Source organism: Papaver somniferum, chromosome 10 (genome assembly GCF_003573695.1).
Source record: "Papaver somniferum cultivar HN1 chromosome 10, ASM357369v1, whole genome shotgun sequence".
Taxonomy (NCBI): domain Eukaryota; kingdom Viridiplantae; phylum Streptophyta; class Magnoliopsida; order Ranunculales; family Papaveraceae; genus Papaver; species Papaver somniferum.
The window spans coordinates 3525367-3546881 of NC_039367.1; the positions used below are offsets into that span (position 1 = coordinate 3525367).

General features: G+C 35.0%; 1 pseudogene; it reads right to left on the bottom strand.

Annotated features, from left to right (window-relative positions):
- Positions 1-10339: 10339 nt before the first annotated feature.
- LOC113319795 lies at positions 10340-10439 on the bottom strand (annotated as a pseudogene).
- Positions 10440-21515: the final 11076 nt, after the last annotated feature.

The window sequence follows — 21515 nt, forward strand, 5'->3', positions numbered from 1 at the left end:
ACTAGCTACCCTTCATGGTACAAGCAAACAGTAATAACTAATAAAAGGTCCAGTGGGATACTAGTGTTTCGGTAAACTTATTTCCCAAAATAAAACTAAGAACAATTCTAGGTTGACCAAAGAATTGCACCCAAAGATTGAACTGTGACGGAATCACACGATTCCAACTGTGCATTCTCAACATTTGGATAGGAAAGATCATGAATGGACCCACCACCCTTCTCACACGGTATAAATTTCCGTTATTTCCTTCCATGCATTAATCATTTCCGTATAACTAATGAGAGAGGTGGCTGAACAGTAAGTAAGTGTTTAATAAATCAATCCTAAGGATACCATCGATTAGATTAGCATTATTCAATTGTAGACGGTTGAATTGGTTGCCAAATTGGGAAATTGTCGGTTAAGAAGTACATCCATGATACTTCAACGACATTCATAAAAGGACCGAGTTAATTAAAAAAAATATATATATTTTTTTTGGTCAATCAACAACTTCAACTTATTCTATCAAAATCGCGATTACGTAATCACTTACAAGAATAACAAAAACGTCAAAATACAAGATAATCAAAACCCTAATACACATAAAGATATCAATTACAAGTAAATTGTGAAGAGAAAGAACCATAAACCGATATCCAATTTCTGAAAATGTAATAAGGAAGAATGATGGTATAATACGGAATCGATTCCGACCATTTAATTTGATTTTCTTCTTCTTCAGTAAGAGATGCTCCTAAAAGAAAGGAGTAATTTGCTCATAATCTTGTAGATCCAAACATACCTGGATGCCCTAAAATCCCTTTGATTGAATATGGATTCAAAGCAATACCGTGTTGAAACATCGATGTTTTTGAATCAGAATAGCAAGCCACTAACCAGCGGTCAAGGTTTGAATAAATCGCCCTCAAAGCGACGATAAAATCGTCCCAATGGCGAAGAAATATGTCGAAAGACATAAAAAGTAATAGAACATTAGATTATCCATAATATACCTACTAAGGGAAATTCCTATGGTAATAAACAAATTCAATTTTTTGTTGAGCCAGGTGGATGGCCAAACAGGTTTCTCCACTGTGGGAACAACAGTGCGCGGTTGATCATCAAGCGCCAGGGCTAGGGAGCGTGTGTAGGTCAGACTCGGCGTTGGTAGCGAAAACGCTGGCGTGCAAGACATAAACGCTGGCGTTGGTCACTCAAACGCGGGAGTGAGAATCAAAATCGCAAATGGGAAATTATCCAACGTTCATATTTTCAAAGTTATAATTTTCAAAACTATAAATTCCTTCAACCCAATTCATTTTCAGTCACACTACTACTTTTTCCTTCTTCTAAAACTCTTCTAAACCAAAATTTTTGGATACAATATGAGCAACTTAATAAGAAAAGCGGTCAATTCTGTAAAGAAGAAAAGAGATCGAAGAAATGAACCGGTACCGCGGCCTGCCACAGATGTAGATTATCCTCAAAATCGGGAAGCAGAGTTTGCTTCATCGAGTATCGTTGCTGCTCCATCATTAGTCTAAGGTCATATGTCGGGTAATCAAGAACGGTCTCAGGTTTATTATAGAATGAGAGGTGGATTTTCAGACTTAAAGGTTGTTTATGAAGGTCTACCCCCTCGAGTCCGAGAAAGTGTTGACAGATATCCCTGGCGTGCGCTTTATAGTGTGAAGCCTAAAATACACAATAACAGAATTACGACAACAATGATAGAAAGGTGGTGGCCGAAGACGCACACTTTCCATTTTATGGATTTTGAAATTGGTAAGCTTGTTTAACTTAAGTTAAATTTTATTTTTTAAATAATTATTAAATAATCAAAAGAATTAATCATAGTTGATATTATTCTTGTAGTAGGAATTACGTCCCTTGATTTGTACTTCATTTGTGGGATCCCAAGTGGGGTGGGAGATCCGGTACCATAAAACCAAGACGAATGGATATCAAATAGTAAATGGCATACGCTTATTCCCTCGTTTATAGAAGCAGATATACGTGAAGATCATAAAGAATTGAAAGGAGGTGGGATTGATACAACCCAAAAGATTGCTACACTATTACACCACCACCACAACAACAAACATTTAATGTTGGTAGCTGGAGACCGGGTGCTTTCCAATCGCCTAATGTTGTTCAACCCGTTTTCCCCCTATGGAAATTTAGTTAATATGTTGGCAGCTGGGGATATCCCAGGTCTTAGAGAATTCTTGAATCCAAAAGATAACAATGAGGAAGTTAGTAATGAGCGATGTTAGAGACATTGTAATTTTTAATTCTGCTACACTTGTAATTCTAGTTTTAAAAGTACGACGGTTTGACTTAAATGAAATTACATATGTTTAAAATTAAGTGTTTTACATTAGCTTCACTGAATTGCATATGTTTAAAATTAAGCATTTTACATTAGCATGACTGGTGAGAAGTTCTAGGTGGAACAACAACTATAAAGAAGGGGTTGAAATTATTCAACACCTTAAGGATTTTGAAACATTTTTTGAATGAATAATCCACATTTTTCCATCTTCTTCATTCAGCCAAAGATCTTGTTACCATCTCAGTATCAGTTTCACCTCTCAGTGTATATCGATTGACTTGCATAGTTAAAGCTACAAACTCATTTACTTCTTTCTTAATTGTACCAAAACTATTTTCTATTTCGCATATAGCACGACGACTCGGATTACGGGTATCACTGCAGAAACCGTCGTGAATAACCGCCCAGAAATTCACCCATGGATAGTTTGCTGAAGCAAGCTAAGTAAATAAAAAAAACATAGCTTCTACAATAGATTCATCTTCTTCTTCAGTATACGGATCTCCCCAACTAACAAGGGCCGAGACATTCTCTTTCGACAAATTTGTTGAATTCAAGAATTGAAGATTTTTTTTAAGCTCAGAGAAGAAGAGTAAAGAGGACTAGATGTGTGAATTTGGATTTGAAATGGGGAGTATTTACAGAACTCAAAATTCTAATTGTTGGATGATATTGGTTTACAGCCGTCCGGATTTAATTGTTGGAGATTTTGTGTCAAACGCTGGTGGTTTAAGAACAGACGCTGGCGTTTGACGGAACAACGAGCGTTTGTAAGACACATGCCAGTGTTTTTAGCTAAAACTCCAGCGATTGTGGCACGGTCGCCCGACCTTCCATCGAGCACACGCCTGTTCTTCCATCTCACTCAAGAAACCAACAAATACACACGGTCGCCCGGCCTTCCATTGGTTTGTTTATCCGATTTTCATGTTTGTTGAGTCGATAGTGGGATCAAAATGAACAAATCCTTATTTTGTTTAGTCCATAGGAATTGATCTAAAACTTAAAAAAAAGAAAAAAAAAAAACTCTTGCTCGATTTAGTCCCAAAAGGATCAAATCTGAACAAAATGTTAATGGAGACTAGAATTTTTTTTTTCTTATTCAAAAAGGGAAAGATAGGAAAGAGAAATAGAAAGAGAAAATTCTCATAGAATATGTTCTTAATTAGTTTTCTCTTGATGCAACATTACCAATGGCAACATTGTCTTCTACTAAACGAGGATCAATTTAAAAAAAGCAATCAATCTATAAAAAAAAAAATAGTATTAGACAAGTCTAAGTTAATCTAAAAAGGTGAGAGTGAGACCATATACAGCCGGGGTAGTATTATTTTGTATAGCCGTATAGAGGATAAGCATTAATAACACGGGTACTGTTTTTCCGATTATACAATATTCTATGTTGGGACTGTAAACTTCGTGGAAACTTTCATATCTAAAAGCTCGCCCTAAGAGCGTCCACAGTGGTGCGAGTATAACCAAAGACCAAAGACTAAAAAAAAGACCAAATTTGGGTTTAGTCCGTCATGTGGCGTAGTGGGAAAAGAGTATATTTGGTCGCGCGTTGATAAACATTATGCCTGGGATCAGGCGTTGGTAAAGATAACGCCCGAGTGGGGCGTTGGTAAAGATAACGCGTGAGTGGGGCGTTGGTAAAGATAACGCGCGAGTGGGGCGTTGGTATAGTATACGCTTCAGAAACAAAAAAAAACAAAAAAAAAAATGGGGCGGAGGTATAAAGCCCGCCCCATGCAAGTTTCATAAATTGTGAAAGAGGGGCGTTAAGTATATGAACGCCCCATTTCGCGCGTTGTCTTTACCAACGCCCCATCGGGCGTACATTATATCAACGCCCCGTTTCAGGCGTACATTATATCAACGCCCCTTATGTAGCGGACATTATATCAACGCCCGATGAATGGCGGAGATTATATCAACGCCCGATGTGTAGCGGAGATTATATGAACGCCCGACTATATTTGGATTTGGTCTTGATCGCAGACCAAATTTGGTCTGGATTTTACTCTTTGATCAAATTTTGATCGATGGTCCGTCCCACTACGCCAGCCCACTCGACTGAAAATTTGGGTTTACTCGTCCATTGCAGTTGCTCTAATAACTATTGTATTTTTTCCATCAAGTACCCTTAGTGTTTAGGGATTTTCTTTATCATTTTTCTGTGTAGACCCTACATGAAATTGTACGACCACGATTTATGTATGTATCTTGTAAGTTTCGACCGTGTCCTCTTCTCTGTTCACCATCATTATGGAACCGAAACTCGTTTGTAATCTAAACAACAAATCATGTTGAAAATCAATCTTCTGGATTCAAAATGCTACCTTAACCTTATCACAAAACAAATTGATAACATGATATTAAACGAATTTCAAATCTACAGATGTTCAAATTAACACCAAGATTTATGATTTTAACTTGATAAAACCCTAAGAAAAATTAGAGAATTAATGATTGCAATTTTTCTTCATCTACTATCAGCATCCATTGATTTACTCATTCACCTTCACAATAGATCATCTTGAATGAGAAAATTAAGCCAGTAACCTTAGTGGCAAATTGGGTAATGAATTAAGAAACTCTGTACTCATCCCCTCTCTTTACACATATAATGGACACTAACAGGGATGAATTTAGTAATAATTGTTGTTACTGTAATATTTTAAAATTGGGTATAAATATTTTTTTATTTTAGAACCATTAGAGTAATAACGGAAAGGAAAAAAAAATCTGCGTATTACGATTTTACAGTTGATAAAAATGGAGGAGGAGAAGACGTAAGAGAAAGAAGAATGAGAGATGATGAGAGAATTTCAGGTGAGTTTTCAAAGGGCATCAGTGGAACGTTAATTTTGGTTTTAGAGAAGAATTAATTATGTTTATTCTACTAATAGATTTATATTTCCCGTATAACTGAAAGTCTACTATACCTGTTACCTTGTATACGGATATACAATTACTGTAATATACCACATCATCATAAATATGGGCCATTAGATTATCGTCATTGGATGGTATATGGGAGATTTGTGGAAAACATTTGTCACTCCTTTGCGATATGATCCTCACGGACCTCACCTGATTATTAGTCTCTTTTAAGTGGTGATTGGAAGTGGAATTATATACGTAATTCATTGACTAATGAGAAATTTATCAACTTCATAACGGGAACATTTTATCTTAAGCTAAAAAAACATCCTTTTATTTCTTTCTCTCTCGATTTTAAAAGTTCCATTGATGATCATGTGTTTGTGGTCGAAAAGTCAAAGACTCGGCTCTGTAAATCGGAGTCAACCCGGTTTTTGATTTCTTCCTTTATTTCATTGATTCTCTATCTACTACTCCCTCCGTCCCACCATTAAGTGACCTATTTGGTTTTAATTTTGTCCCATCATTAAATGACCTATATCACTAAACAAGGAGATATTTCTAAAATTATCTTTTTAATTGATTATAAGAAATATAAGAAATATGCATAATTTGATTGGCATGTTTATATTCGTTACGTAGGTGTTTTAAAATGCTTTTCAATGGTATAAAGTTTGCGAATATCCGTGGTGTAGTTTGAGAGATAAATCATTTCAAAATTTCATTAATTATTATCCATAAGGATATAATTGTAAAAAATGCTTAAAAATCTCTTTTTCCTTGCTTGCCTTAAAATTTGTGCAAACTTCAACTAGGTCACTTAATAGTGGGATGGAGGGAGTATTTCTTTAGAACTCTATTATTTTTCTGTATTCTCTTCGCCTTTAATTTAGCTTTTTCTAATTTAAATCCAACAAATCTGGTTCCTCTTCTTTTCGGAAGTTTTGCAGGGGGACACTTTTTAGATTACTATTACCTTCTGGTTTCTTTAACCTAATTCCTTTAAATCTTTGCTTTATTCACTGTTTTTAGATTTAATTCCTTTTTATACCCTGATTTCAAACCATTTTCTAATTTTAGGTTTTATTTTAGTTAGTTATGTAACTCATCTTATCTTTTGTTTAAGATTTATCTCAGTTTCTCCTTTACAGTTTTTCACCCTCTATTTATCAATATGAATTACTCAATTATCATCATTCTTTTAGTTTTCTTGTATTGCTGGGAAATTGTATTGGGAGCTTTTGCTCAGTGGAGACTGATTCAGGTCAGTTGCTCAAATCAGGGAAAAAAAATTAACAGTCGATTCGTCCGATTCAACTCCAGTGACGTATTGGATATTTCCTCAAGTAAGGGATACCACACTACAAGACAATGATACTAAGACAAATATTCCTTCATGTATCAAAATAAATATAATATGTGCCGGTTGGGATATTGAGGTGGAAAAAAGTGGTAGCAATCTAGAAGAAATAATCATTATGTCAGTAAAAAAAGTTTCAATATAATATCTAGATATATCATAAATTCTTCACAAGTGGCAAAATATAACAAACATCACAGTTATTGAATAACATGCAAACATATAAAACTTGCTTATCTGGAGGAGGACGTCAACTCAATTAGAAACTTGGCAGTTTTTTCTTAAATAATCCACAAGTGTCAAAACTCAAAAGTAGATTATCAACTCTATTTACATCCATTTGTGGAAGATATAAATTCTGCAACATTATTTCTTATAAGGTACCATACTCTCAGTTGAAACATTACTCTCAGAACAAAAAACTTCAACTTTCTTTCAAAAACTCTCAAACCCTTACCTTCAATCATCTTCAAAATACAATGCCTGATATCCCAACAAACGACTATATTGCTCATCTTACAAATGCTTTGAATGATGAAAATTTAATTGGATCTATAGGAAAGCATGTTGAATTTCTAAGCAGCAGTAATGATTGATAGACATATTTTTGTGTCTACCTTGTCCTTAATTTCATGTATTGTTGGTACTCGATTTTTTGTACTTATTATGGTATTTTATGTGTTTTTAGGTATTTTTGGAAATAAACATCCTTGGAAAAATCGGCTCGAAAAGTCGTCTAAAGCACCGGAAGGAACGTGTTATTCAGACTCTCACTTGTGGATAAGGGGCGCCCAAATGATAAGGGGTACCCAAAGGATATTTGCACCCAAGCAGCTGATCAGAGACACCCCTCATGGTATCTTCTATTCGCACCCCAGGACCGGATAAGAGGCACCCATCTTCTTCTTCACGGGAAAGATATTTGGCGGGAAAAGAAATCTGAACTGTGTGAGATTCTGGTCATGATATTATGGGGATATTTGTGTCTTTAAGACATGATTATCTTCTTACCATGATAGTAAGATTTTATACGTGCCTTGAATGGAAAGAAATCGTATATTTTTGGATATTTTCGAAAACAGGGAAGGAATTATTCACGGAATTAATTGAAGATATTCTCTTCATTATTCGGCTCAATTAAATGAGAAGATTTGGATAAACCATACAACTCAGAAGACGTGTGAAAATGGAGAGGAAATATTCCCTTGAAATACTTTCATTAACTGCAAAGATCTTTTGGAGTAATTGAGATGATTGTCGACCTAAGATTGGCTTCGCATTATAAATAAGAGTGTCTTGGCTATCCGTGAGGAGATAGAGAGTTTGGGAGAGTTAAAGAGCATCACAGAGCCGAAAAATCGAGTTGTAGAGAACACCATTTCTGCTGTTGCAGAACTGAAGAACACGAAGATAGTGGTTTATCAACAGCGATAACGACACAGAGGCGGGGGTCGTAGAAGCTGAACATCGACATTTGGCTTTTATCGATTTATGTAACAGCGTTTTGCAACAATTAAAAAAATTGCAAACACCCGATTTTTAATAGTTTTTCTCCAATTCATCATTTGTAAACACTTTGAGCAATGAAATCAACTTTTGAGCGCGTTTCCACAATGATGAGCTAAACCCAATCCTTGGGGCGACGGAGGATGCTATCTTTCCAATGAAAAAGTGGTAATTCTTAATTATTTAATTTGTGCAACTTTTATTTATGATTATTTGCCTAGATTGAAAATAGATTTTATGGTTTTTGTTAAACAATTGTATTTTCTTTTGATGGAACATGCTTAGCCTAGGGTTTTGATGTCTCATGCTTTGGATTAACATTTGTTGTTTCTAAAAATCTACTTTTGCAATAGTTGAGAATCAATTTGAACATGTGAAATTGCATGATTATAATTAGTATCACTTCGGAATTGGTAAATAGTGGAATCCTAGCCCCAGTCTCTCCATAATTCTCACAACACTTTTTATTCGAGTTTGTTATATTTTTTTTATTTATAAAAATTAAATCTAAAAAAATCTTCCTTCACAAGTATCAACGTACCTTTTTACTACAACAACTTTGAAAAAACATCAAATTTTTGGCGCCGCCGACGCGGACTTGTCTTTAGGCGAGTTTTTAGATTATTTTTTTAGGTTTTTATTTTTATTTGTTCTTCTTTACGTTTTTGGGTTTTTGTCTTTTTCTTTCAGATTTTGGAATTTGGAGCGAAAGAAAATTTTGCCAAAGCTTTTGGTGAATACTTAAAGACTGGAGTAAAAGGCAAAGCGAAAGAAGCGAAAGAAGAAGATTTTTTTTTATAAAAAAAAAGAGAGAAAAAAAAAGAGACATTTTTATTTTTGTAGATTTTTATTTTTTTTAGACTTTCTTTTTCTTTTGCACTTTATATTTTTGGACTTTGGACTTTAAATTTTGGGACACTATTTTTATAACCCTACGGAAGGGTAGTTTAAATATAAACTGTTTGCAGAGAAGGACGGTGATTACGATATCACCTCGGCCCCTCGGGTTCGTACATGACATAGGAGTCGTGGCCCAAGTCGACTACAAAGGTTCATCCCCCGTCTGGTACGGGAGGTAAGTTTGTCGAAACACTCGTGAATCTACTGTCAGCGAGTTACTGTCTTCCTTCGTATGCATATATGTTGAGGACTTGAAAACGGCTGCTTTAATTTCCTAGTAAAGGGCAAGGAATGGCCATACAAGATAAGGTTTCGGATTTCATCACCGTTCTCTTCTTGCCCTCCTTAGGAAAACGACACCAAACGCGAACCTAATCCTAAAATTTTGACTAGAACGAGACCGATAGGGTAACGAGCTTAACAGGAAAGTCATTCGAAAAATATTGGTTACTCTTTTAAGCATACTTCAAAGTTCTTGACGGTTTATGTAAGTTGAATGCGTGACTGCGCCGCCTTGTAATACCGGTGAGGCCTTGGGTATCAAAGCTCCACCGAGCTTCCCTCGCCTCTATTCAACTTACTTTAACTCGGATTGATTCCAGAGGGGTTTGCTTAAATTGTAACGAATTCCCGTTCGAAGGATTAGAAGCTGGTCTAGAAACAATCTAAGTGGAGCCATCATGCTTTTTGTTTGCTAGAAATCAGTAGGTTTGCTGTGGTGGAGTCAGCCTTGATTGTGTTTGCATAGAACATCCCTTCCTTTTTAGGACTTTTCTAATTGATTTTGTTTTTCTAGTGTATGCCCGAAGTTTTTAAACGGGCTTGGAAAAGAAACACTCTAGGTCGTTTGATTAGTGAAAAACCTAGTAGTTCTTCTTGTGAAGACGGGGAGCTCGAAGACTTTTCTTTTGAGAGCCCCGTTTTTGGAAACTTCAGTTTTGAGAATCTGTCTCTTTGTGAGGAAAGTACCCCTATTACTCCTAGTCCTTTGGTAGTGCCATAAATGGTAACTTTGAAAGCTTTGCTAAACCCAACTAGGACCTCTCGTCCGTCTTGTATCAAGTTAGCTGAAACCGAGGCAAATTATGAACTGAAACCTGGGACTTTACAGATGCTCCCAATGTTTTTAGGGAAGGAGAATGAGAACCCCTATTTTCATGTTAGGGAATTTGAGGAAGTTTGTAGTACTCTGAAAATTAAAAACCTAAGTGATGATGCGTTGAAACTTAGGTTATTCCCCTTTTCCTTAAAAGATAAAGCCAAATCTTGGATGTATAGTTTGGACTCTGAGTCAATTGAAACCTATGACCAACTTACTTCTGCCTTTATACATAAGTTTTTCCCAAGGAATAAAACATCGTCTATTAGGACACAAATATGTACTTTTGCCCAACAAGAGGGAGAATCTTTATATTGGTCCTTAGAAAGGTTCAATGACTTGATATCTCAATGTCCTCATCATGGTTTGGAGAAGGTTAGGTTAGTTCAGATCCTCTACGAGGGTTTAGATTATTCAACAACAACCATGGTTGAGTCCTTATGCACAGGTGGGTTTGAGAATAAAACTGTTGATGAAGCGATGACATTTTTGAATGAAATTGCCGATAAGACCCAACAATGGGAAAATAGTAGGGAACTCCAGAAAACAATTCTTCTAAGTAGAGGAAATGTTAATAGGGTAGAAGGATCTTATGAGTCAGATGCCAAAATAGAAGCTATAGCCAAAAGGTTAGAAGCCTTAGAATTAGGTCATTCTAGTGGTAGTAGTGGAAGAAATGAGCTTTATTGGGAAGGCCATGCTGTTGAAGAGCAAGCCAATGCTCTTTATAAGAACACTAGGTTTGATAACCAACAGAAGTTTGACACATATTCAGAAACCTATAACCCTGTCTGGAGAAACCATCCAAACTTTATTGGTCCAAGGGCCAGAATCAAGGTCAGTCTAGTAATGCTCAGGTTCCCCCAGGTTTTGGCTATACTAAGAATCCTTCAGCTCCGACACAGTTTCAGAACCCTTCGAATAAGAAGATTATGAGTTTAGAAGAGTCTCTTGCTCTGTTAACTCGTAACACTGTGCAGTTTCAGCAATCTGTTGCTCAAGGTTTAGAAGAAAATAAGAGAATAGGTCAGGCTAACTCTCAGGCTATTCCCGAGTTGAAAACCCAGGTTAGTCAGATAAATAAGACATTGAGAGAAAAAGGAAAGTTTCCTAGTCAACCACAACCAAAACCTAGGGGAGTCCATCAAATATCTTTAGCTGGTGAGAAATCATCAAACCATGTGAACTCGATAACAACCCTTAGGAGTGGTAAAACGGTAGACAATAAGGTAGCCATGCCTAGTGGACATACTGTAGTTCCACCTTCTACTTCCCAAGAGGAGCCCGTAGACGAGGAAACTGAAACAGTTTTTAAGGATTCCCAAGAAATTCCTGATAGGTCTACCTTTGTGCCTAGAGCCCCATATCCACATTTGTTAGCCCCAACAAAGAAGGAGTCGACTTTCAACGAGATAATGGAAACATTTAAGCAGGTGAACATCAACATTCCGCTATTAGAAGCAATTAGGCAGATGCCTGCTTATGCCAAGTTCCTTAAATATCTTGTACACGAAAGCGTAAGCTTAATGTCCATAAGAAAGCTTTTTTGCTGGTCAGGTAAGTTCCATTCTTCTGAACCAAACACCCTCTAAGTATAAGGATCCTGGATGCCCCACTATATGTTGTGCGATTGGTAATCACATGGTCGATAAATCTTTACTTGACTTAGGATCTAGTGTTAACTTACTCCCGTGTCATGTATACACCCAGCTAGGTCTTGGTAAGTTGAAACCGACTAAAATGACACTACAATTAGCTGATAGGTCTGTCAAAGTACCTCGTGGTGTCATAGAGGATGTTCTGATTGAGGTTGATAAGTTTATTTATCTTGTGGATTTCGTTTTTCTAGACACCCAGCCTGTTCAGGACCCAAGTCGTCAAATTCCAGTGATTTTAGGTCGCCCATTTTTAGCCACAGCTAACGCTGTCATCAACTGTAGGACTGGGCTTATGAACATATTCTTTGGTAATATGACCACTGAACTAAATGTCTTTAATGTTACTAGACAACCTTCTGAGAATGATGATTTAGAATAAGTGAATATGATTAGCACTTTAGTTCAGGATTTGGTTCAGGATAATTGGCTTGACACTTTACTGGTAGATTATTTAGATGATTTTGAGGAAATCATTCTCTTAGATCAGATATGTGATCAATCTTTTGAAGAAGCTCTTGGTATTTTAAAGATTCTATGGACCCAGAAATTCAAGCAATAGTTAGGTTTTTCTGAGAATAATGATGACCCTAAGTTTGGGGGGTAGAGAACTAGAAGAATCTCTTGAGTATTTTAAGGACTATGAAGATCCGAAAATTCTAGAAATAGTTAGAGGTTTGTCTGTGAACCCTAAATTTGGGGGTAGTGATGGTTCTTGTGATTGTACCGTATCCCTAATTAGAGTCCCTAACTTGGGACTCGAGCCTTGTACATCTGAGATATTACTTGAGTCATTTCAGACTCCGCAACCCGATCCTCTTGATACTCTCCAGGAGGTAACCCAAGTATTAGAGACCCTTTTTTCGGATGAATCTATTTATCGAGACACACATATGAAGTTCAATTACGCGCCGCAGATAGACCCAGTTTTCTTGACAGAAACCTTAGATGAGGACGTGCTCCTTCTTTTCATTTTTCTGAATCAGTGCAGTTGTCTCATACTGGTGTCAGCTCTATTTGGTCTTATGGACCCACAATTGTTTCGACTACTGATATATGACTTTGGAAGGTGACAATCCTTTTTGAGGTATTTGATGTCTAGCTAAAGACTTTAAATTTAACATTTCCTGGGAGGTATTCATGCTTATGGTAATATCCTTCCTTATTTCTTTTTCCATCCATCAAGTGGTAACAGTTTCTTATTGTTCATGCTTTTAATTTCATATTTAGAACATTGAGGACAATGTTAGATTTAAGTTTGGGGGTGGGGAAAAAAATTTGTTAACTCTTAGATACAACAAATAAACTCCAGAGCCTAGAAATTTATGCTTATTAAGGTTGGCACTAACCAATCTAAGTGGATGGGAACATCTTGGTTGTAGGAGTTGAGGAACCAATCTGATTAGATGGAAACATCTAAAGAGTCTATTCATAAAAGCACAGAGCTCAGGTGTTAGAATAAAAAAAAACATGGTAGTTTCTCCATGTCTCGTTGAATCCTAATCCTTCTGTTTTTATTTTTTAAGTGATTTGGTGGGGCATACGATTCAAGTTGTTACCTTTGCTAGGGTGGAATAGAGTGATTGAGATACCAACAAAAAAAAAGATAAAAAAATAAATAAAAAAATAAAATAAAAAATTTAATAATAATAAAAAAGAGAGACCAGACCATTAGACCAACCAGAATAAATTAATAAAGTCGACCACTGGTGCCCTTGTATATGCCAGTTGTGTTGACCTAGAGTTAGGTTTATCGACCACTGGTCCTCTTGTATATGCCATATGTGTTGATATTATTCAGACCGGTATCTCAGTCCATTAGGATAGGTTCACCTTGGCAGAGGCCTTCAGACAGATACGGGAAACACCGTTCACTTTTAACCATCTATTTATCCATCTTCTTAATCTTTCCATGTGATTGGTTGACTCCGGTTATGATGTACATAAACTATCTGAGTAGAGCTCCGTCACTTATATATGAATTTTAGTATGCTGAGTGCAAACTCGTGTAGAACAATTGGAATTTCGCATCAGGGTACTTCCTCCTATAGTCAATGATTGTATGCCAACCAAGGAGATTCTTTAGTGCCTTCCAAGGTTCTGCATAGATAGCTAGGGTCTGGAGTAAAGGTTTTGTGGGTACACCTCTGGTAAACCTTCCGGAGACAACACTCCGCCACTAGGGCCACCTAGCGGTTTAACGGCTTGCTGCACGTGCTAAGTGTAGTCATTTTTATTTTCTAGATTTGCTCGAGGACTAGCAAATAATAAGTTTGGGGGTATTTGATAGACATATTTTTGTGTCTACATTGTCCTTAATTTCATGTATTGTTGGTACTCGATTTTTTGTACTTATTATGGTATTTTATGTGTTTTTAGGTATTTTTGGAAATAAACATTCTTGGAAAAATCGGCTCGAAAAGTCGTCTAAAGCACCGGAAGGAACGTGTTATTCAGACTCTCACTTGTGGATAAGGGGCGCCCAAATGATAAGGGGTATCCAAAGGATATTTTCACCCAAGCAGCTGATCAGAGACACCCCTCATGGCATCTGCTATTCGCACCCCAGGACCGGATAAGAGGCACCCATCTTCTTCTTCACGGGAAAGATATTTGGCGGGAAAATAAATCTGAACTGTGTGAGATTCTGGTCATGATATTATGGGGATATTTGTGTCTTTAAGACATGATTATCTTCTTACCATGATAGTAAGATTTTGTACGTGTCTTGAATGGAAGGAAATCGTATACTTTTGGATATTTTCGAAAACAGGGAAGGAATTATTCACGGAATTAATTGAAGATATTCTCTTCATTATTCGGCTCAATCAAATGAGAAGATTTGGATAAACCATACAACTCAGAAGACGTGTGAAAATGGAGAGGAAATATTCCCGTGAAATACTTCCATTAACTGCAAAGATCTTTTGGAGTAATTGAGATGATTTTCGACCTAAGATTGGCTTCACAGTATAAATAAGAGTGTCTTGGGTATCAGTGAGGAGATAGAGAGTTTGGGAGAGTTAAAGAGCATCACAGAGCCGAAAAATCGAGTTGCAGAGAACACCATTTCTGCTGCTGCAGAACTGAAGAACACGAAGACAGTGGTTTATCAACAGTGATAACGACACAGAGGCGGGGGTCATAGAAGCTGAACAGCGACAGTTGGCTTTTATCGTTTTATGTAACAGTGTTTTGCAACAATTAAAAACATTGCAAACACCCGATTTTTAATAGTTTTTCTCCAATTCATCATTTGTAAACACTTTGAGCAATGAAATCAACTTTTGAGCGCGTTTCCACAATGATGAGCTAAACCCAATCCTTGGGGCGACGGAGGATGTTATCTTTCCAATGAAAAAGTGGTAATTCTTAATTATTTAATTTGTGCAATTTTTATTTATGATTATTTGCCTAGATTGAAAATAGATTTTATGGTTTTTGTTAAACAATTGTATTTTCTTTTGATGGAACATGCTTAGCCTAGGGTTTTGATGTCTCATGCTTTGGATTAACATTTGTTGTTTCTAAAAATCTACTTTTGCAATAGTTGAGAATCAATTTGAACGTTTGAAATTGCATGATTATAATCACTTTGGAATTGGTAAATAGTGGAATTCTATCCCCAGTCTCTCTATAATTCTCACAACACTTTTTATTCGAGTTTGTTATATTTTTTTTATTTATAAAAATTAAGTCTAAAAAAATCTTCCTTCACAAGTCTCAACGAACCTTTTTACTACAACAACTTTGAAAATACAACAATGATTCAGAAAGGTAAATTCTCAAGAGTGATAATCCTAGAGGACTTAGAGTTGATGAGATGGATTTTGCTCTGAATAGAGATTGGTCTACTATGGGGCGGCTTATCATCAGAAAAAAGTCGATCCAAAAATTTTCATTATTCTATTTACTCATGCGAGGGATTTTGCTTCCGTTATTTTCTCAAATCCAAACAGAGTTCATGGTAAATTTCTAAGCATGCTTCTCTATAATGGTGATGAAAATATTCATGATATTGTTTTCAATGGTCAGGATGTATGTATTTAATTTAAACTAAGAAGTGATCTAGTAGAGAAAGGATATGTGGCAAGAAAAGTTGTAGAAAAGGTGGGATATGTTCTATCTTTATCAGGTCCTCTAAGTAAGAAAGGTGATTACACAGCGCATGTCTTAGTTAACTTCTCAAAATCTTTCGTCCATCAGATCAAGATAATCCCGTTGAATGGAAGAGACAAAAAAACTATAAAATTTAGAATCTTCTATGTTTGTATTCCCCACAGTACTTGTAGAGATTGTTGGCATGTTGATCACATTAGAAGTAAATGTGAGGCTAGAATTATGTAATATAGAAGACACTTCCCAAGAATCTTCATCAATAAAGAAGAAGAATAAATAAGAGTTCAGCCAGAAGGAAAAGACAAAAATATGGAGTCTTTGGTCGAAGCAGCAACAACTTCAAGGATCCATGAAAGTCAGTTAGACAGAGATGAGCACATGGATAGAGGAATCAAAAGGAGGAGAATATCAATGGAGGAAGAAAGTACTGAAAAGATGAATACTGAAAAAGAAAAGAAAAAGGAAGAAGAAAATAATATCAATAGGGAAAGGAGAATCATAACAGTAGAGGAGTTGAGGAAAGCTATAAAAGGAAAGTCACCTGTTATTGATAGTTTTTATAATGATAAAGAGACAGAAAGGAAGCAGACTTATCTCAACAAAGAAAAACAAATGGAGATGACTAAGGAAAAATAAATAAAAGAGGAAACAAGAGGAATGGCTTAGACTCTTAGGTTAACGCTCAAGTATATCAAGAAACAGAAGCATTGTTATTGATGAGGAAAGAGAGCAGTTGAACCAAAACATATTGAATGAGCAAAACAAAGAATGCATCCCAGTCGAAGTAGCTGCAAAAAATTCTAAATGATGATTCTGAAATGGAGAAGGGGAGAAAGAGAAATAACTTAATAAGAATGTCTACAAATACTTGTTATGAATAATGAAAAGATTGATGAATTGGTTTTTATGGGAGAAACAAACCCACTAGAATGGAGCTTGGTTCAACTTGATGAAAATGAAAATCCACAAAGAGCAACTACTGAGGAGGTCTTCAATGAACAAGGGAATTCTTCACAATTTCCAATGAAGCACTTGGAGGTATGGACAAACAAACACTTTTACTTTAATCCTGAAATATTTGAACATTTAATTTTTAGATAACCAATTCATGATACTTTCCTCCAGATGTATACTATTATGGTATCTTCATATCATGTTAAGTTTTACCAATGTTGAAAATAATTATTTCAAACAATATCTTCTCTCAAGTATTAGGTATATAGTCTTGTTTCTTGACATTACCATCTGTAGCATAACTCCATTTAATTACAAGAATGCATGTTTTCATGTTGTGATGGAAGAAAATAATATTGGGCATGACTTGAAGATTTTATCTTGGAATTTGCAAGGAATTAGATCAAAACTAAATCAAGATCACTTTAAGCATCTGAGTAAAACACATAATTTGGACATGATCTTTCTATCTGAAACAAAGGTCCAAAATAATATGGTAGAAAAGGTGTTACATAAACTTCAGGCTAAAGACTGGTTCATTTATCCATCAATTGGTAGATCTGGAGGCTTTGCCATTGTTTGGTTCCAGGGATTATCAGCAAACCTTATCTCTTTTAAGGATAATATCTTTAATTTTCATGTCATTAAAGATAACATGAGTTGTAATATTTACTTATATATGGTGCATTGAATAGTAATTTGAGGGCTAGCCAATGGGAATTTATTAGTAATCTTAGTGACCAACAAATACCCTGGGCTATAATAGGTGATATGAACTTTATTCTTCATAAGGATGAAAAGGAAGGAGGAAATGAAACATCTACAAGTAGTTTATTTTATATGTATATAGTTGTATACAAAGCTTAGGCTTGGTTGATTTAAACTTTACTGGATTGCCATTTACTTGGACTAACAAGAGAACAGGAGACCAACAGGAAAGAACCGATCGTGCTATAGTTAATCAAAATGGATTCCAAAATAAAGTACTAAACATTTAACTAGAATTGCTTCCGATCATGACCCAATCATGCTAGAAATTAGGACTAAATAGTGAAAAGGGGAATAGACCTTATAGGTACATGGGATGTTGGATAGAACATAAAACTCATAATGACACTATAATAAAATCTATAGAAGAAAGTAGAAACATAAATAATATTATAAATGGATTAATTAAGAAAATGGAATATGATCTTAGACTTTGGAATAAATCTGAATTTGGAAATATATTTAGAAACATATCAAATATAATCGTTGAAATCGACACTGAAAATAGTAAACCATATAATGTAGACACAAAAAAGAAGAAGAATATCTACAAAATGAACTAAGTTCTTGGTATGAAATATAAAAAAATATATTGGAGTCAACATGTTTAGGAAAAATGGATAAAATAAAACGATCATAACACAAAAAATTTCATCATAATGCTTCAGAAAGAAAGAGAATTAACAATATCTATACTATTATAGTTAATAACGGATTGTGGATAGAAGGAAAAAAGAAGTTATTGACATAATAACTAAACAATTTAAATATATAACCCAAACTAGCAATAGTAGTATGACCCTGTTTTTAACAGTATTATAGATAATAAAATTAGTCAAGAGGAAAACCTTAAGCTGTGTTCTATTCCAGACAGAGAAGAATTTAAAGAAGCCTTATTTTCTATGAACTCTTGGGGAGCATCTGGACCTGATGGTTTCCCTCCAGTCTTTTACCAACATCATTGGAACAACTTAAGTGATGAGATTGTAAATTGGGTAAAAAATGTTTTTAGGAACAAAACCTTAGAACAAAGGTTAATCATACTTTCATTACCTTAATACCTAAGAACAAAACTCCTAAGACCCCTAACGATTTCAGACCTATTAGTCTAAGCAATGCCCTCTACAAAATAGTTGCTAAAATAATATCTAAAAGAATGAAACCTTTACTAGATAATTTAATTTCACAAAATCAGTCTGCTTTCATACTAAAAAAAACAAATAACTGATAATATTATAGTAGGTCATGAAATTCTGCATACAATGAAAACTAGTAAAAGAAAAAGTGGTCATATGGCTCTTAAATTAGATTTATCTAATGCCTTTGATAGATTAGAATGGATTTTATTACTAAGATATTAGAGCTATTAGGTTTTTCTGTTGATTTCTGCAACTTAATATATGCTTGTATTTCATATGTATATTATGTTGTTATTGTAGATGGAATTCCTGGAGAAACCTATTATCCTACTAGAGGAATTAGGCAGGGGTCCTTTATCACCTACAAACTTCATTATTTGCATGGAAGCTTTATCTAAACTGTTATTGCATGCTGAAAAACTAGGACATATTTCTAGTGTTAAGGTTACTAAGAATAGTCCCTCTGTTTCACATTTATTTTTTGTTGATGACTCTTTTCTCTTTGCATCAACAACCATAGTTCAAGCTAGGAATCTGCTTAAATACTTTATAAAAAATAGTGAATTCTCGGGACAACTTATTAACTACCAAAAATTAGGTATATATTGTAGCAAAAAATTGAGAGTAAACACTGTAAATTACTATCTAGAATTCTTAAAGTAGGTAGAATCACTAAAACTGATACTTATTTAGGTACCCCCTTGTTTTTCAATAGAACCAATACTTTTAAGTATCAAAACATGCTAGATAAAGTTTATAGCAGAGTCTAAGGATGGGAAGCCAAACTTCTCTCACAAGCAGGGAGAACTACTTTAATTAGTTCAATTACTAGTGCTACTGCTATGCCAATATATCAAATGGCGTGCTTCTCCTTACCAAATAAGACTTTAGATAGGCTTAATGCGCTGCAGTGGGACTTCCAGTAGAAAAATGAGAAAAACAAATGAATTTATATAAAAGCTTGGGATTCTTTTTGTATTAGTAAGCAATATGGAGGACTGGGTATTAAAAACCCTCATAAGTTTAATCTAGCATTGTTAACTAGGCTAGCTTGAAGATTACTAGAAAATCCAAACAAACTTTGGAGTATTATCCTAAAATGTAAGTACTTCCCTAAAACTGACCCCTTAAACTATAAAAAGAAGGCAATTAATTCTTGGGTTTGGAAAAGTATTTGCAAAGGCTTAGAAGTAATAAAGGAGAATCATAGTTGGAAAATAGGAAATGGTGAAAATATCAACCTATGGAATGATAGATGGATACCAAATGGAGGACAACCTAAGCCTAGAGGAAACAATATTAATTCACAATTTAATAGAGTTTCTAACATCATTGATAACAATGGTTCTTGGAATATTAATCTTATTGAACATCTGTTTGATAATAATACATTAAAAGAAATAAAATGTATGGAGCCTTTTTCTTGCACTGATGGTAAAGATAATATAATATGGTTAGGAACTCAAAATGGATGTGTTTCTGTAAATTCAACATACAACTATATTGCCAATAAAAACAACAATCAGGAAAAAGTTGATTGGAAATCAATCTGGTATCTTAATGTTATTTCTAGAGTTAAAATTTTCCTTTGGAAAACTCTCAGTGATTGTTTGCCAGTTAGAGAAATCCTAAGTAGACATATTCCTATTGATACTATATGTTCTCTCTGTGATAATTCTACAACTGAAAGTATAAATCACTTGTTCACGAAATGCATTTTTTATGAAGCTATTTGGAGAGGCTTATCTCTCACCACAATTTTTTTTAAAGATGCTAAAATGAGTTATAATGATTGGTGTGTTCAACGGCTAGGAGATAAGGAAAATAAAGATCTCTTTGCATTTGTTCTTTGGCATGTCTGGAAATATAGATGTAGAGTTGTATTCGATAAAATTAAACCATGCCCTGAAAAACTGATAACTCTGATTAAAAAAGATATGCTTGACCATGTAACCTGTAAAAATTCTTGTGAAATCAAGAAAAAGGAAAAAACAAGGTGCAATGTGTACCACCCAGACTGCAAAATGGAGCAGAAAGAAAACAAGAGTAGCTGCAACTACATCTTATTTGATGCTGCTTGCCAAAAGAAATCAGGAAATTTTGCATATGGTATTATTTTTATGGACAATAATGGTGATATGATTTTGCAGGTGGATCAGGCAAATGTTGCAGTTCCATTGAAGTTGAGGCAAGATCCTGTAGAGAAGCTACCAGATGGGCAAGAGGAAAGGGTCTAGATAACTTAGTATTTCTCAATGATAATCAAAGCATCATCAATAGCATGAAGAACAAGCTTTTTTCTTTAGACTGGAGAAGTAAATCTTACATATTGAAAGCTTGGGAAGATAAGGAAATTTTTGCTAATCTTTCCTAATACTATATAACTATAATTTTCTTGCTGATAAACTAGCTACATACTTGCTAAAGGTTAAGGGTATTGTAATAGACTCGAAAAACATGATGATCAGAGGAGAGCTACATGGGTAGCAAAACTCTATGATTCGAACAATGTTCTCTTTTTTCCTTAGTTTAATAAAATTTTCCTTTTATCAAAAAAAAATAAATAAAAAAGATCTTTCTCTCTCGAGGGGGTGCTTTATTGTGCCAAGGAAGCTGGTGTGACTTATATTTTTAAAGCCACGGGAGCTCATGTACTATTTTGTTCCGTAACCTTTATTAAGCACTACATCTAGAATAAATCCTTCTATTTTGTATAGATATACAGTTTCGGATGGAAACACTAATATCGATCTTTTTTTATGTATGCAGACCATTTCAGCCATGCGTGGTGGAATTCATCTTGTCCTAA